The sequence below is a fragment of the Mandrillus leucophaeus genome, unplaced genomic scaffold (genome assembly GCF_000951045.1).
Source record: "Mandrillus leucophaeus isolate KB7577 unplaced genomic scaffold, Mleu.le_1.0 Scaffold75, whole genome shotgun sequence".
NCBI lineage: Eukaryota > Metazoa > Chordata > Mammalia > Primates > Cercopithecidae > Mandrillus > Mandrillus leucophaeus.
Window position 1 is genome coordinate 1,126,654 of NW_012108141.1, and position 8,577 is coordinate 1,135,230.

Here is an 8,577-nt window from a genome sequence, read left to right on the forward strand (position 1 = left end):
AGACCCCTGTGGGTTCTCGGTCCCCAAGGAAGTCATTTCCGACTTTGTCTCACAGAGGTCCTTGGGGAGGGCTGCCAGAGGAACCAGAAAGAGACCACACGGAGAAGGAAACTTCCAGCAGAACTTTGTAACAATTTTGACTGAATGCAAAGTTTCCTGGACAGAAATCAGGGGAGGGGTGAATCAGGAGTGCAGTCACAGCACAGAAGCCATGGCAGGTGGAGAAAGGTGAAACTTAAAAGCCCTGCTTCCTTTCTTAGCTGGGAAGCTGGTAGCCTGGGGCAGTTTCCCAGACCTGCTCAGTCACTGCCTGGAAATAACTTGGTGCTGTTGAGGGAGCACAATAAAAGTGAAGCCAGCCTTTTGGGCTGAGTGATGCCTGTAACTGCCAGCTTTCACCCATTTCCCTGGTGGCCCACATGACACAGGAGAGGCAGCCATAATCCCCCTGGGAGCAGAATTCCACTGGCCTGAGAACCACACCCCCCTCCCCTGCAGCAGCTGCAGTATGACCCGCCCAAGAAGAGTCTGAAATTAGACATCTTTAACCCTGTCCCCACCTGATGGTCTTGCTCTACCTGCCCTGATAGCCCAAAAAAAGGATATAACCTCTTGGGAGCTCTAAGACCCCACCGACCGCCTGATGCTCCCTATACTACCTCAGCTGATGCCCTCTTGAAAGTGCCACCTCCCGACTGGAGGCCAACCAACACAAAACTAGTGCAATAAACAAAACTACAACTAAGGACCCTCACAGAATCTGTTTCACTCCTCTGCCCCCTCCACCAGAGCAGGTGCTGGTGTCTACAGCTGAGAGACTTAAAGATGGTTCACATCATAGGACTCTGTGTAGACAATCCCAGCCCAGAGCCTGGTAACTCTGCTGGGTGGCTAGATCCAGAAGAGAAATAACAATCATTCCAGTTTGGGTCTCAGGAAGCCACATCCCCAGGGAAAGGGGGAGAGCACTACATCAAAAGAGCACCCCATGGGACAGAAGAATCTGAACAGCATCCCTTGAGCCCCAAATATTTCCTCTGACATAGTCTACCCAAATAAGAAGGAATCAGAAAAACAATTCTGGTAATATGACAAAACACGGTTCTTTAACACCCCCAAAAGATCACACTAGTTCACCAGCAATAGATCCAAACCAAGATGAAATCCCTGAATTACCAGAAAAAGAATTCAGACAGTCAATTATTAAGCTAATCAAGAAGGAATCAGAGAAAGGTGGAGTCCAACTTAATGAAATCAAAAAAATGATAAAAGATATGAAGGGAAAAATCTTCAGTGTAATAGATAGCATGAATAAAAAGCAATCACAACATCTAGAAGTGAAAGACACATTTAGAGAAATGCAAAATGCACTTGAAAGTTTCAGCAATAAATCAAACAAGGAGAAGCAAGAATGTCAGAGCTCAAAGACAAGGTTTTTGAATTAACCCAATCCAATAAAGACAAAAAGAAAAAAAAATTTTTTTTAATGAACAAAGCCTCCAAGAAGTTTGGGGTTATGTTAAATGACCAAACCTGAGAATACTGGGTGTTCCTGAGGAAAAAGAGAAATCTGAAAGTTTGGAAAACATATTTGAGGAAATAATCAAGGAAAACTTCCATGACCTAGTTAGAGATCTAGACATCCAAGTACAAGAAGCTCAAAGAAAACCTGGGAAATTTATCACAAAAGGATCATCACCTAGGCATAGTCATCAGGTTATCTAAAGTCAAGACAAAGGAAAGAATCTTAACAGCCATGAGTTAAAAGCACTAACTAGATAACCTATAAAGGAAAACCTATCAGATTAATAGCAGATTTCTCAGCAGAAACTTTATAAGCTAAAAGTGGTTGGGATCCTATTTTCAGCCCCCTGAACAGAACAATTATCAGCTGCATACAAGAATTCTGTATGCAGTGAAACTAAGCTTCATTAACAAAGAAAATGTAGTCTTTTTCAGATAAACAAATGCTGAGAGAATTCACCACTACCAAGCTAGAACTACAAGAACTGCTCAAAGGAGCTCTAAATCTTGAAACAAATTCTCAAAATACACCAAAATAGAACCTCCTTAAAGTATAAGTTTCACAGAACCTATAAACCACACCCCCCCCAAAAAAAAAAACCACAAGATATTCAGGCAACAAATAGCGTGATGAATAGAATAGTACCTCACATCTCAATACTAATGTTGAATGTAAATGTCCTAAATGTTCCACTTAAAAATACAGAATGGCAGAATGAATAAGAATACACCAACCAAGTACCTGCTGTCTTCAAGAGACTCAATTAACACATAAGGACTCAAATAAACTTAAGGTAAAGGGATGGGAAAAAAATATTCCGTGCAAATGGACACCAAAAGCAACAAGGAGTAGCTATTCATATATCCAAAAAAAAAAAGTAGTAAGGCAACAGCAGTTTAAAAAGACAAAGACAGATGTTATATAATAATAAAAGGATATGTCCAACAGGAAAATATCACAATCCTAAATATATATGCACCTAATACTGGAACTCCCAAATTAATAAAACAAATACTAGTAGACCTAGGAAATGAGATAGGCAGCAATACAATAATAGTGGGGACTTCAATATTCCACTGACAGTACTAGACAGGCCATAAAGACAGAAAGTCAACAAAGAAACAATGGATTTAAACTATACCCTACAACAAATGTACTTAACAGATATTTACAGAACATTCTACCAACAACTGCAGAATATACATTCTATTCATCAGCACACAGAACATTCTCCAAGATAAACCATATTATGGGCCACAAAACAAATCTCAATAAATTTAAGAAAATTGAAATTATATCAAGTATTCGCCCAGACCACAATGGAATAAAAGTGGAAATCAACTCCAAAATGAACCCTCAAAACCACGCAAATACATAGAAATTAAACAACCTGCTCCTAAATGATTGTTGGGTCAACAATGAAATCAAGGTGGAAATTATAAAATTCTTTCAACTGAATGATAATAGTGACATAACCTATCAAAATCTCTGGGATACAGCAAAGTTGTGGTAAGAGGAAAATTCACAGAAGTAAGTGCCTACATCAAAAAGTCTGAAAGAGGACAAATAGGCAACCTAAGGTCACACCTCAAGGAAAAATAGAAACAAGAACAAGCCATACCCAAGCCCAGCAGAAGAAAATAAATAACAAAGATCATAGCAGAACTAAATAAAATTGAAACAAACAAACAAAAACAAAAGATAAATGAAACAAAAAACTGGTTCTTTGAGAAGATAAAAAAATTGATAAACCATTGGCAAGATTAACCAAAAAAAGAGAAGATCCAAATAAGCTTAACTAGAAACAAAATGGGAGATATTACAACTGATTCCACAGAAACACAACAGATCATTGAAGACTCTTATGAATAACTTTATATGCATAAACTAGAAAACCTAGAGGAAATGGATAAATTCCTGGAAATATACAACTCTCTTAGATTAAACCAGGAAGAAATATAGAAACTCTGAACAGACCAATAACAAGAAGTGAGATTGAAATGGTAATTTAAAAATTGCCAATTAAAGAGAAAGTCCAGGACCAGACAGATTCACTGCTGAATTCTATCAGACATTCAAAGAATAATTGGTGCCAATCCTATTGACACTATTCCACAAGACAGAGAAAGAGGGAATCCTCCCAAAATCATTCTGTGAAGCCAGTATCACCCTAATACCAAAACCAGGAAAGTACATAACCAAAAAAGAAAACTACAGGCCAACATCCCTGATGAATATAGATGCAAAAGTTAAAAAAAAAAAAAAAATACTAGCTAACCAAATCCAACAGCATATCAAAAAATCATTCATGATCAAGTGGGTTTCATACCAGGGATGCAGGGATGGTTTAACATCTGCAAGTCAATAGATGTGATACACCACATAAACAGAATTGAAAACAAAAATCACATGATCATCTCAATAGACACAGAAAAAGCATTTGACAAAATCCAGCATCACCTTTTGTTTAAAACCTTCAGCAAAATCAGTATAGAAGGGACATATCTTAATGTAATAAAAGCCATCTATGACAAACCCACTGTCAACATAGTGCTAAATGGGGAAAAGTTAAAAGCATTCCCCCTGAAAACTGGAACAAAACAAGGATGCCAACTCTCATCACATCTATTCAACATAGTACTGGAAGTCCTACTCAGAGCAATCAGACAAGAGAAAGAAATAAAGGGCATCCAAATCAATAAAGAGGAAGTTAAACTGTCGCTGTTTGCTGATGATATGACTGCATACCTAGAAAACCCTAAAGACTCCTTCAAAAAGCACTTAGATCTGATTTTTTAAAATTCATAAAAGTTTCAGGATACAAAATTAATGTACACATATCAGTAGCTATGCTATATAGCAACAGCAACCAAGCTGAGACTCAAATCGACAACTCAATCCCTTTTACAACAGCTGCATGAAATAATAAAATAAAATAAAATAAAATAAAATAAAATACTTAGGCATATACCTAACCAAGGAGATGAAAGACCTCTACAAGGAAAACTACAAAACACTGCTGAAAGAAATCATAGATGACACAAACAAATGGAAGCACATCCCATGCTCATGGATAGGTAGAATCAATATTTTGAAAATGACCCTACTGCCAAAAGCAATCTACAAATTTAATGCAATTTCCATCAAAATATTACCATTAGTCTTCACAGAACTAGAAAAACCAATCCTAAAATTCATACGGAACTAAAAAGGAGCCCACAGAGCCAAAGCAAGACTCAGCAAAAAGAACAAACCTTGAAGCATCACATTACCTGACTTTATTCTATAAGGCTATAGTCACCAAAATAGCATGATACTGTTACAAAAATAGACACATAAACCAATGGAACAAAATAGAGAACCCAACAATAAAGCCAAATATTTACAGCCCACTTATCTTTGACAAAGCAACCAAAGTGGGAAAAGGATACCCTATTCAACAAATAGTGATGGGATAGTTGGCAAGCCACATGTAGAAGAAAGAAACTGGGTCCTCATCTCCCACCTTATATGAAAATCAATTCAAGATGGACCAAAGACTTAAATCTAAAACATGAAACCATAAAAATTCCAGAAGATAACATTGTAAAAACCCTTCTAGACATTGGCTTAAGCAAAGACTTCATGACCTAGAACCCAAAAGCAAATGCAAGAAAAACAAAGATAAATAGATGAGACTTCATTAAGGTAAAAAGCTTCAGCACAGCAAAAAATACAATCAGCAGAATAAACAGACAACACACAGAGAGGGAGAAACATTTTGCAATCTATAAATCTGACAAAGGACTAATAACAAGAATCTACAAGGAACTCAAACAAATCAGCAAGAAAATAAACAATCCCATCAAAAAGTGGGCTAAGGACATGAATAGACAATTCTCAAAAGAAGATAGACAAATGGCCACCAAACATATGAAAAAATGCTCAAAATCAGTAATTATAAGGGAAATGCAAATAAAAACCACAATGTGATACCACCTTACTCCTGCAAGAATGGCCATAATCGGACCAGACGCGGTGGCTCATGTCTGTAATCCCAGCACTTTGGGAGCCAAGGTGGGCAGATCATGAGGTCAGGAGATCGAGACCATCCTGGCTAACACGGTGAAATTCCATCTCTACTAAAAATACAAAAAATTAGCTGGGTGTGGTGGTGGGCACCTACAGTCCCAGCTACTCAGGAGGAGGCAGGAGAATGGCGTGAACCCAGGAGGCAGAGCTTGCAGTGAGCTGAGATCGTGCCATTGCACTCCAGCCTGGGCGACAGAGCAAGACTCCATCTCTAAAAAAAAAAAAAAAGAATGACCATAATAAAAAAAATCAAAGATAATAGTTGTTGGCATGAATGTGGTAAAAGCAAACACTGTTACACTGCTGGTGGTAATGTAAACTACTGCAGTCACTATGCAAAACAGTGTAGAGATTCCTTAAAGAACTAAAAGTAGAACTACCATTTGATCCAGCAATCCCACTACTGGGTATCTACCTAGAGGAAAAGAAGTCATACAAAAGATACTTGCACATGCATGTTTATAGCAGCACAATTCACAGTTGTAAAAAATATAGAACCAGCCCAAATGTCCATAAATCAACAAATGGATAAGAAAATTGTGGTCTATATATATATATATATACACACACACACCATGGAATCATACTCAGTCATAAAAAAGGAATGAAAATAATGGCATCCACAGCAACCTGGATGAAATCAAAGACCATTATTCTAAGTGAAGAAATTCAGGAATGGAAAACCACACATCATATGTTATCATTCATAAGTGGGAGCTAAACTGTGAGGATGCAAAGGTGTAAGGATGATACAATGGACTTTGGGGACTTGGGAGAAAGGGTGTGAGGGGGGTGAGGGATAAAAGACTACACATTGGGCACAGTGTACACCGCTTGGGTGATGGTTGCACCAAAACCAAAGAAATCCCCACTAAAGAACTTACTCATGTAACCAAACACCACCTGTTCCCCAAAAAAATTATTGAAATTTTAAAAAAAGAATCAAAAAGAACAGAATTCCTCCCTCCTACCACTGAATGTGGCTCCACACTGCCCTGCACTTCCTGCAGATATCTAGGAGCTATAACACCGCCCTATGTTCCATTAAGCCATCTTATAAAGATTTCCCTGGAGAGATTTTTCTTTGTGTCCTTCTGCTTTCTTTTTCCAGTTTTATGTTGTTGTTGTTAAGCATGCTTTTTAGTTCTTTAGCGTCATAAATAATAACGTGTTATTTTTTAAAAAGAAAAGCCTCACCATGAAAATCCAGGTTCCACACACCTACAATGTACCCACAACATTAAAACTGAAAAAGGAAAGAAAGAAAATCCAGGTTCTGGGACTAGAACACACTTGATTCTTCACCTTGATGTTTCTCTGTAAATACACCATTGGTCTATGGTTAAAACTGACCCAAGTTGGTATTTCTACAAGGATCGAGGAGTCTTAATGCTATTATTTTTATGATGTGTTGAAAGAGGAAGGCAAAAAGATTAAAATCTGTGGACAGATATGTTGTAGTAAGAATTGATTAAAAATTACTATTGTAAAATTTGATAATATAATCTGATTATGGATTCTGTCTGTGATCCATAAAGGCAAGAGGCCACATTATTTCCACTCTTCATGGTGAGGAAAAGCTCATTTTAAAAGTTGTAAGCAAAAGAGAGGACTTAGGTTGACCTCCTGCTGAAGTTTGATCTACTTTCATTGATTTTGAACTTACATTAGTCCTTTCATTCTTCCATATATGAGCTCTATTAAATGCCCATTTCTCTGTCCAAGGGTCAGGGTGAGGCCTGGATATGTCCCAAATGGGATTTAGTCTGGGCATAGAAGCTCTTCTCTGTCACACATTCTCCCTCCCTTAGCAAGGATGTCCTTGAGGAAGGATTGTTTTCCATGACTAGTGATAAAAGGTTCAAGCCTATACTCCTTACACTGAAAATCTGGAAAGGAGAGAATCAGGATAAACAGTGCAAGGATAATTAACTTGAACTTTTCATTATAAAATAGTTAAAATAACAAAATTTTCTTTCCATGAAAATCAAGACACTTTTGCTTATTTGTCTATACTCACTCACTGACTTAATTTGAAGAACAATTGAGGGAAAAAAAAGAAAAACCTAAACCTTAATTTTTTACAGTCAAATTGTCACACTAAATATAGCTCAGCCTTCACCCTTTTGAGAGCTACCACCAGCTGAAGAAAGTAGAGATCTCTCAACAATTTCCTCTCTGATTCTTCCCCAGAAGAACAAGTGTGATTATCTTTCAAAAGCAAATCCAGAACATAAATATGGTCTACGAATGGTTCACTTTTTGTGGTCCCTTTTCTGATTCAGAAATCAGAGGTGGCTCATCAAATGAGGAAACAAAGAATGCTTTATTTCTCATATTATGCATCATTTTTAACAAAATCCATAGGAATGATGAGGATGAAGAAAAGAAATAGTCTAAACTCCTCTTGTCAACCCCCAAGTTCCCATCACCAGCACTAAGGAACAGCTTTCTTGATCTCTCCAAAGTCAAAATTTCTTTGTCTACTTCTTGCTCCTGACATTGCTTCTCCTTCTCTGAGGGTTCTGGTCTCATGTGGGAAGCTGTGAAGCTCCAGCTCTTGCTGAGCATCTCAGACAGACTCTGGCTTTGCTGACAGTTCTTTAAAAAGGCAGCTAGCTTTCCCTGCACAAACCTGGGGGAGACTGCAATTTGGAGCAAAAATGGATTTAGAACATTTAATTCAGATATTTTGCTCCTACACAACTAGTCAAGTCAAAAAAATAAATTTTTTTAAAAAATTAACCAGTACTGTATGCAAATTTTTTCCGTGATAGCCTATGGTGGTGATAGGATGTGGTAAATAGGTAAAAGACCTAGGATTTGAATATGATTGAGGAATGGAGGGGGAAAAAAATATCTAAACATTTCAAGGTTTCATTTTAGGCCAAACCAGAATTTCCCATGGGTTACAGTAGCTTTGTCAAAATGGCCACACACAAAAAATGAGTTGATTGCTTTTATGGATTAAGGGCAGGCAG